At 37.7% G+C, this 9,912-nt stretch overlaps 1 non-coding gene across 1 annotated transcript; it reads right to left on the bottom strand.

Moving 5' to 3' along the window:
* Positions 1 to 9,469: 9,469 nt before the first annotated feature.
* On the bottom strand, positions 9,470 to 9,576 carry LOC120269781. The gene has a single exon (XR_005539417.1). It is a non-coding gene; the product is annotated as a small nucleolar RNA R71 (small nucleolar RNA).
* Positions 9,577 to 9,912: the final 336 nt, after the last annotated feature.

Raw genomic sequence — 9,912 nt, 5'->3', positions numbered from 1 at the left:
CGCCCGCTTTGCTTGGCGGAAAAATATCTTCGAGGAACTTCTCCACCATGTCCTTCCATGTTTTTAATAGATCCCGGAGACAATGAGGGTAAGCTAACGATAAGCTCCATCTCTCAAACTGAATGGAAATAGTCTCAAAGCGGATAGCATCGTCCGACACCCCATTGATCTTGAATGTAGAAACAAATTTGGAGGAACCGGGAAAGGTGGTCATGCACATCCTCATGGGCAAGACCATTGAATTGGACTGAATTTTTGGATCATGCCGATTGTACTTGCTTTAATTTCAAAGTTGTTGGATGCCAGCGGTGTGCTTGAACACTGAACTCATCACCCGTGAATTGGGGTCTTTCATATTCGGATAGAGTGCGACGCTCTTCGGCCATGATTGAAGACACTCTATCCTCAATTTCGATGTCCTGTGTACCCGACCCTTCACCAACTTCTCTCAATCTCCGACGCAAAGTCCTTTCAATTTCAAAATCCGGTGTAATCAAAGCCGACGGATTCGACCGTGTCATGCATAGTACCTTGCACAACCAAGAAAAAATGATAGAGAGTTAAGATCAAGGGGAAAGAAAAAAACAACAAATGAGTAAAAGAATGAAATGGCTAGAGTAATAATCTAAAAAGTTTCCTAGAATTCCTTAATGTCCCGGCAGCGGCGCCAAAAAAACTTGATCGCTTCCCGCAAGTGTATGCGGGATCGCCAAGTAATACCTCGTGCAAAGACACGAGGATCGTATTCCACGGGGCTAAGGATCTCCTATTACTCCTTCTCGAGCTATTATCTAGCCTAAGATCTTAAGTGATGGATTTACTCTACTAAATACAAATAAAAACTAAACACAAGATTTGCTAGCAAATTAGAGAGAACAAGCAATAAGCAAGCAAGAGAATCAATGAAGTGCAAAGGCCTATGGATGTGGATCCCTTGAGGGGTTATCATGCAACATGGATGATGATTTAAAGATGCAAGGGTAAATTGGACCATGAGATTCCAAGATTAGAACAACCCCAATTTCTCGTCGATTGAACCCTAATCCCATACGAACATAGATAGGAATTTCTTCCAAATCTACAATCCTACGATTGCATTAAGTACAAGGAAATCTCGCTTAGGAATAAACCTACTCTTCTTCGGATTAAACCTACATGGAGGGCTACCAAACACCCGATTTCTGGCGTGATGATACAAGTATCCCCTTCTAATCCATTCATGACCTAATACATGCGAGCAAAGTCACATCTACATGCATCATTCATAAAAGAGCTACGGATTTCTCCTTGGTGTAACACTTAGCATGAAAACAATGAATTAGATCTCAAACATACCCAAGCATAGAATTAACAAGTAATCATCCAAAATACATGATAAAACCCCCCAAGGTTCACCAACACCCGGTGGCCTTGGGGGTCTAGTATGTCATCATCTCATAACAAAAGCATACAATCAAGCAAAAACATGAAACAAAGACATAGTATGACACTCCCTAGATGAAATGATGAAGGATGAGGCGAGAATATGCCGAATGACGCTTCCCCGCCAAAGGAATGCGAATGGCGCTTCCTCTAGCAGCAGTTCTCCTTCCTTCAAGTCGTGATCGATCTCCCCTTTGAATGATGTTGCCTTCTTGCCTTGAGAGCCTTGGGCGTTGGGCTTGAATGATCTTCTAGCTTTCTTGCCCTTCTTCTCCTCCCCAAAGGTCGCCCAAAATCTCCCAAATGATCTCCCAAAAAGTCGGCCAACCAAAAAGTTCTTTAATCAGCCCTAAAAGTGAGTATATATACCCCCGAGGCATACAGGGCTGTATAGGGGTCGTGTGAGGGGTCGTATAGCACTCAGAAACCCTAGATTCAGCGTTCCATACAGGGGTGCATCGGCCTCCATACGGCCCCGTATCTTTGGGTAGTATGGAAATCGAGACGAGAACACCAAATCAATCCACTTTCACAGTGCATACGGCCCCATCTTGGGTAGTATGGCGGTAGTATGAAAATCCTATTTTCTTCTCTTTTTGCCAAAATGATATCTTCTTGTTCTCCATGGCTTCCATATGCCCTACAAAGCAAATAATAGAGCGATTAAAGCAGCGAAGCGGGCATCAAACCTCACAAAATACATGCAAAGTGCATACGATACATATATGAAAACACCTACATTTAGACACTTATCAAACTCATCCACATCGTTCTTTTCCAATAACTTGTGTCAGAATTTCAGTTTTAACCATTTACATATCCTTATCTACTGTTTCACATTCAGCTAGCTTCTCATTTGCTTTATCCTGTATATAATGAAAAAAATTATTTTAAAGTAGTCATATATTTCCTAACAAATTACGAATTAAGGAATTCTTAAGACATAATTATTACCATAATTTGTTCAGTTTCCACATTCATGTGAGAACCATCTTTTTTGGTATGAGTTTCTTTAAAAAATTTGAGGCGTCCTACTTTTCTTCCTCTGTTAACCTCCTGCAAGTGTTTAAACAAAAAAATTGTTTGAATCACAAACATCAAGAGATAAACTTGAACACATCATTAAAATACAAACAAAAGTTAAAAACAACATTTTTAACTCACACTAACAATTTAATTCTTAATATATATTTGCTTACCATTTCCTTTTCGTTTCTAGCAAAGCTCTTCGATCCAGAGGTATGAGTATATTTTTGTTGTTTTCTGCTAGCAACCCCAAGTCTTTTTGAATCCTACATAATGACATGTATACTAACATAGAAATAAGAAAGATATGATAATTTTAGTAAAATAAGTAAAATATGTATTCATACCTCTCCTTTATTTGAATACCAATAATCGACTAATTGTTCCCATTGCCATCGAATGGTTGCATTTGGATGTTTATCTTTGTTCACTTGCAAACCATCTTCTCGTTTGAAATGACGCTTTTTCAAATCATGCTTGTAATCTCTCCATTTCTTCCCCAGAGACTTGAGCACATACTCTTTTGAAATCTCAAGAGCAAATCGTAACTAGTTGATTATAAAAAATTTTGTTTATTAATGTAACTTGATGTTTGTATATTTATAGAATCAACATTTGAACAATTCAATTATGTGGGTTTACCTCAATAAATTTGAGCAATTCATCCTTCAATGTTTTTGGCACTTTATGCCAACTCTCATAATGGATGCCAATTTGGTGTCCAGTTCGAGCAAGCATGCCGAGAAATCGAGCCAATAGTTGTGCTTCGGGCCCAATTGGTTGTCTCAAATGATTTGCACTCACCACAATCCTCTCTTCTGGTGGTAATGACCACAAGTCTTTCAAAGTAGTCCGGCCTCGTTTTTTTGTTGTCCATTACTATCAACTACAATAATTTACATATTAGTAGAAAATTAGAACATTAATGGAAATATAATAAATTATGATTAAAATTGAAGATATGAAATGAACCTGCGTTTAAATTTTCTACATCATTTACTGCTGGAAAGTTCTCTAATCTGGTACTATTATTTTGGTTTGGCACTTGTTCATTATGATTTGAATCAGCTGAAGATGATGGGACCGAGTAGTGAGGAGCAACATGAAGTGTTGGAGCGGGTCTATTAGAACCAAGAGGGACTGATGGATTGGAGTTGCTAGTGTTGCTCATTCTAGCACCCACACCAGCGTCACACCCAGTACCATTATTTGAAGCATTATTTGGAGGAGGTTCTGACACGACCTTTTTCATACACTTCAATTTTAATTTTGGCATATTTTCTCTTATCTACATCATATAAACAAAAAACATGTTACAAAATTCTCCCTAAGTTAATGTATTTTGAAAGACATAGGACACTATCAACACTCTTTGATGTAGAGAACTTTCATTTTATATAACTATTTCCTTTAAAAAAAAACTATTGCAGTAAAGTAGCAAGATTCATGAAAACTAGCCATTAATGATGCTGTTTATTTGTAACCTCCTAACTTCACTATTATTTTAGTTTCAAATTGTTTTTCTGTAGCTTTTTCCCTAACTGACAATTTACATGATATTTTCTACTAGAAGAATTGTATAAAGGAATCAAAAAGTTTTACTTCTTATTCAATAAAATAGATATCAACAAGACCTTGACATTAAGCCAATCTAAAAGATTGCAATGGAAATATAATAACAAACTTACTCACTGAGAAAACTCACAAGCTCGGCAAGAGGAGCTAATGCAAATAAGCTGAATGAGAACAGTAAAACCTATTTTAACAAGGATAAGAGTAAAATTATCAGAAACTTTGTAAAAATATCGAAAGCCAATATTTATGAAAAGAAGGCAATTTACAAGAGCAATTTCTTAAATAGGCAGAGACTCATTCTTAATATTAATGCACCGTCGTTGATTTCAAGATTTGCCATCCAACTGAGTTTGACTTCTACCTGTGCAGCCATGCTGGCATACAAGTAAATCTCATCCTAATTTACAATGTGCTAACTTGTAGTGTTGATTGTTTTTCCATATTCACAATATAATGTGCATATTTCACATTTTGAATGGGTACAAGCCGTCCTACTCATTACCATGTTTTATGGGATGAGAACAAGTTCACTGCAGACCAACTCCAGTCCCTTATCAACAATCTATGCTACACGTAATGAACATCGATTTCATCACCTTATTTATTTTGTTTCATCTATTTTTTCTGCAATCAAATAAGCATCTAGTAATCTCCCTGATTCTATATTTTTATCTTGCAGTTATGCGAGGTCCACAAGATCAGTATCTATTGGTATGCCATAGTTTCATGAACTCTGTTATTTCAATTTGTTCCAAACATGAAGAACACTTAAATACTAAAAGCTACACAATAAAGGACTGAACAATAAAGGACACTTAATAAAATTAATGCACTATCCACCATGAAGAACACTTAAAAATTAAGCCGATATTTTTGTAAAATTGCATGAAATCATCCCAAAAGCTACACAATAAAGGACTGAACAATAATCCAAGCATCATCATCAGAAACACATAAAAATTAATGCACTGTCCACCATGAAGAACACTTAAATACTAAATAACATAATTAAGACCATGCTTTTAAGTCATTAAAGGAAGATTCTGATAAAAGCATATCATAATGAGAAGAAGAAATAATTAAAATGAAAGGCATGGCAATAATGCATAGCAGTAACACAGGTAGACACTTGGTAGGATATAAAGACATGTCATATTCACCACAAAAGGAAATGAGCTCATTTGTTGCTGGTTTTGTTAAAGAGTCTTATCTGAATTTTCATGGATAGAATGAGACACATATAATACACTTGATATGAGAACCATAAAAGATCAGTTTTTCTCTCACGCTTTGTACATTTGCTCATTTGTTCTATATACTTTTCAGAGCATTTCCATCTATTAATCACTCTCACTTCAACCAATCTATTTATTAATGTATATATTTGTGGTCCTATGGATGTCTACTTGTGCTTATTCTAAATTGGAATTCTGTCATCTTTTGTGAATTTGTTTTTGGAAAGATTCGGTAGGAGCACAATTAAATGAATAAATACCTCATGTTTTTATGCACAGAACTTAATAATCTTATCAATGCCATGGCATATTTACATTCAGTACTTATATTCAAATCTAGTTATAATTACAAAATTTTACAGTCACTAATAATTTCACAATTTTGTAGATAGTTATATTTCAAATCTAGGCATATTTATAATCAGACTTTCTAAAGTTTTTAAAATGATTTATTTGATGCAAGAAATCTAATCAAATGATCATTCCAATCCTACGTCTAAATTACAACAAAAATCGTTCGGAGATCAAACTGAAAAGAAAATAAACAAAATACATAAACCATGTTGAAAACAAAGAAGCCAACACAGTGTGTACAAGAACAAATCAAAGAGTTTTTAACTTATCCAAATATCATGTTGCTGGCTCATTTCACTAGACATCATCGACTTCCAAAACCCTACATCACAGATTCTTTAGAACATCTTAGACTACTGAAATCATGGCAATATCAAGTTTCCAAGAACATCATAATACTAAATAATGATGATGATAATGAAGATGATGACGATGATGATAAAGGGTGCAGAAATCAAATAGATGTAAGCAAAATGGCACCAGACCAATAACAATATAGATGATCATAGGAGTGTGGCATGTTTCAGATTCCGATTACCTAGTGTTGTCCCAGTGTTGGTGCTATGCTTCCTAGTAACAACCAGACAGCAATAGAAGCAATAGAAGCATAACGCAACTGAATAATGGAGAAAAAATGTGAAGCTCGATAGGATAAAGCTTTAATGATAAACTTTTAATCAATGAATTTGAGAACTATTACAAGGAAAAAGCTAGTAATCAGACAGACCTGAACAATCCAAATGAAGCTTGAAAGGTTCCTGCAAAGAAAGTTTTAGTAAAAACCATAAGAAATTGGAAGATTCTCATATATATATCATATGTATTATATATATATATCATATATATATATTGAGGTATATATATATATCTTCTCAATTAAACCATGAATCCTGGATTTGAAAGATTAGAACATTTTCCACATTCTATTTAAATAATGTCGGCGCCTTCCGGTTCAAGTGCTTCCGCAAGGTTTACCTACTTTTTCAACAAAAGATGGCATTAGAGGAAAAAAATTTAGATGACTGAAAAAACTCTAATTTAAAATTATAACATTTACCTGATCCAGAAGAGTTAATGTGTGTGACACAGTGACAGAAGTGTTGTGAATGGAAGAATCCTCTTTGTTTCTTATGTTAGCTTTAGTATCTGCATATTTATCAGATAAGATAAACAGAAGAATATGTTTGATAACATTTATTTCTTTATTTATAAAATAATGATACTTATAGCAAGACTTTTATTGGTACTTGATCTGGAGAGAGCTGAATGCCCATATCATAGAAGGAATCATAGTTTCCAATTTCAACCTGTATTTATAAAACATTGTTAGAATAATTATATATATGCATGATAAGTGCTTGTGCGATAAGAATACGAAGTGTTCTTTCCTTGTGTTGAGCATTACTTTTCTCGGGTTTTAACGCTAATATGTGTGTATTTATGTTACCTTCATGCAGGTAGGGTTGTGAGACCGATTATTAGAGAAAGAAGTCAATGTGGGTCGTAATGCACCAATTTGGAGGAAATCTTTCTAAGGTTCAAACGTGAAGACATAGGTCGGGTTTGAGATGCGGGAATGTGTGCCAACCTCCTCGTATTCGAGTTAGCACAACTATTTGGAGGGGCACAAGGGCAGTCACGTTCAAGTATTCTGACTTGTGCATATAGAACAAGATCTCCACCAACATGTCCGCTATTGAAGAAGTAAAGTGATCCATGACGTAAACGTGTGCCCGTTTGTGTTACCTCGATGCAAGCATGGATTCGGGAGTATTTCGGGCCGGTACTGTAGCAAAAATATTGTAGCAGCATTGTTCACAGCCGGCCGAGAAAACAGGAAAACAGAGAATCCACACTGGCGTGTGGAAATTCCACACGCCCGTGCGAAAAATCCACAAGGGCGCTCACACGGGCGTGTGGATTCCCGATTCCAGCCCTTTAAAAGCCGATTTCAGCATTCTTTTCTCCATCTTTTCCCCAACTTGAGAGAGGACTGCGGCTAGGGTTTTGAGGATTATTGGCTAGGGCTTTGGAGAGGTTTTATGGCTCCGACATCGCACTCCGTTTGGAAGAAGGTTATTGGGAGAGCTTTCGTCGCCACCGATCCGACGAGGTGTATCCTAGGTCAGATAAAGGGACCCTTACGACGAGTAGAGTACTCTCCACAAGACCATTGCCACGACTATCGAGGGGGTTTTCTATGGATTTTATGCTTTTACATTCGATTTCATTGATTATATCTAGCTCCATGGAGAGCTAAACCCCTAGTGGGTACTTGGGTATTTGTGAACCCTAGGATGTATTCGTTTCATTGAATCTCTTTATTATTCTTTCAATTAATTGATGTTTATTGTGAGTTCCAACTTTGAATGCTTGATTGTATGAATACTCCCCAAGAGTGAGACTAGGGTTGAGAGTTCTTGTTGGTAACTCTTGTGAGTGTGTGACACACCATGAGAGTTAGACAAAGCTAGGTTGGAGAGGGTTGAGAGGGTGAGTCGAGAGGTAGCGGAGCGTCCCCTTTCCCCTCCGGTGTGATCTATCCTACCTCCACGTTCCAAGAGTTCTTTGCGGCCATAGTAAAGTAAATGGGCTAAGGGATGACCTTCCGTTGGGGCTTAGTTGCGAGTGCAGCGGAGTGAAGCGTTGAAGTGATTTTAGCACCTAGGGCTTAATTGTGGCTAGGGATTTTCCACCTGGACCAAAGGGTTAGGTCTATACATAGGAATAGGGTTTATCACTTCGAATCCCTAGAGCTCATTGCAATTCTATGCGAGTGCGAGGTTGAGAGCTTATTTAATCTCTCCTCCGGGACATGTATAGAGTTAGGCATGGTTGACCTTAGATTTTGGATCATGTAATTAAGGATTTCCACGACTCATTGTTGTATCAATTAGGAAGTATAATAGAGGATTCTTGCACTTGAAACGATTATCCTAGGCGGATCAATATCCGGGTACCCCATCTTTATCGATTGCCTTACCTTCTCCTTTACTTGTGCTCTCTATCTTGTTGCTTTTATTTTTGTTATTTGATATCTTGTCACACATATCACTATTCATCTTTCACCTAGTTAAGAAACAAATTAAGTGTTTTTATTCCCTACTCCCTATGGATATGATACCCACTCACCTGGGATTATTACTTCGACACCCGTGCACTTGCGGTTTACACGCACATACGGACGTGTCAAGTTTTTGGTGCTGTTGCCGGGGAGTAGGCGTTTAGAGATACTTTGCACTTTGTTTTCTTAGTTATTCATTCATTCTATTTCATATCTTTTTTTCTATCATCGTTCTGATTTTGTTTTCTTTCTTTTGGTGCAGCTCCAGGTTATGACCAGAGGGAACCCTTCAATTCTGATCGAAGGAGATCCCGAGCTTGAACGTACACTTAGAAGAAAAGGGAAAGAACCTGTGCAAGAATAGTCTAATCTAGCAGATTTGGAAGTAGAAGAATCTGAAAACATGGTAGAACAGAATGAGCAGCAGCGGACATTATCCGATTATGCCAGACCTTCAGTATTGGGGACACAATCGAGCATTGTGCGTCCCCCGATTACAGCGCAGAACTTCGAGCTGAAGCTGGCATTCATCCACATGTTGCAGCAATCCGCACAGTTTAATGGTTTGGCCGATGAGGATCCAAACAGTCATATAGAGAACTTTCTCGAGGTGTGTGATATGCTGAAGATAAATGGGGTAACGGATGATGCCATCAAGTTGAGAGCCTTCCCATTTTCCTTGAAAGGGAGAGCGAAGCAGTGGCTACACTCATTACCTAAAGCATCAATTACCACATGGGAGGAGATGGTAGAAGCTTTTCTTGGTCGTTATTTCCCTCCCGGAAAATCTGCAAAGCTTAGGAATGAGATCTCATCCTTTGTACAATTAGAATTGGAGTCTCTATTTGAGACATGGGAAAGGTTCAAGGAGCTCCTGAGAAATTGCCCGCAACACGGATTCCCGCAGTGGATGATTGTTTAGACCTTTTACAACGGTCTGAATCTGAGTACAAGGCAACTCTTGGATGCGGTAGCAGGAGGTACCTTAGGTAGCAAGACCCCTGGTGAGGCTCGTCAATTAATTAAAGGAATGGGGTTAAATAGCTACCAATGGAATGCCAGGGAGAAGAAAAAGGTGGCCGATCTCCATGAGATAGATGAAGTGACTTCGTTGGCGGCTCAAGTGGAATCATTGAGTAAGAAGTTAGATATTCTAACTTCGAACAGAGTAGCGGCCGTGATTACTTGCACCGGGTGTGGTGGAGGACATGCTTCCTCTGATTGCCTGATATCTAT

This window comes from Dioscorea cayenensis, chromosome 9, assembly GCF_009730915.1.
Source record: "Dioscorea cayenensis subsp. rotundata cultivar TDr96_F1 chromosome 9, TDr96_F1_v2_PseudoChromosome.rev07_lg8_w22 25.fasta, whole genome shotgun sequence".
Lineage (NCBI taxonomy): Eukaryota > Viridiplantae > Streptophyta > Magnoliopsida > Dioscoreales > Dioscoreaceae > Dioscorea > Dioscorea cayenensis.
Note: the sequence above shows the minus strand (reverse complement) of the source record. Positions and strands in the feature narration are given on the sequence as shown.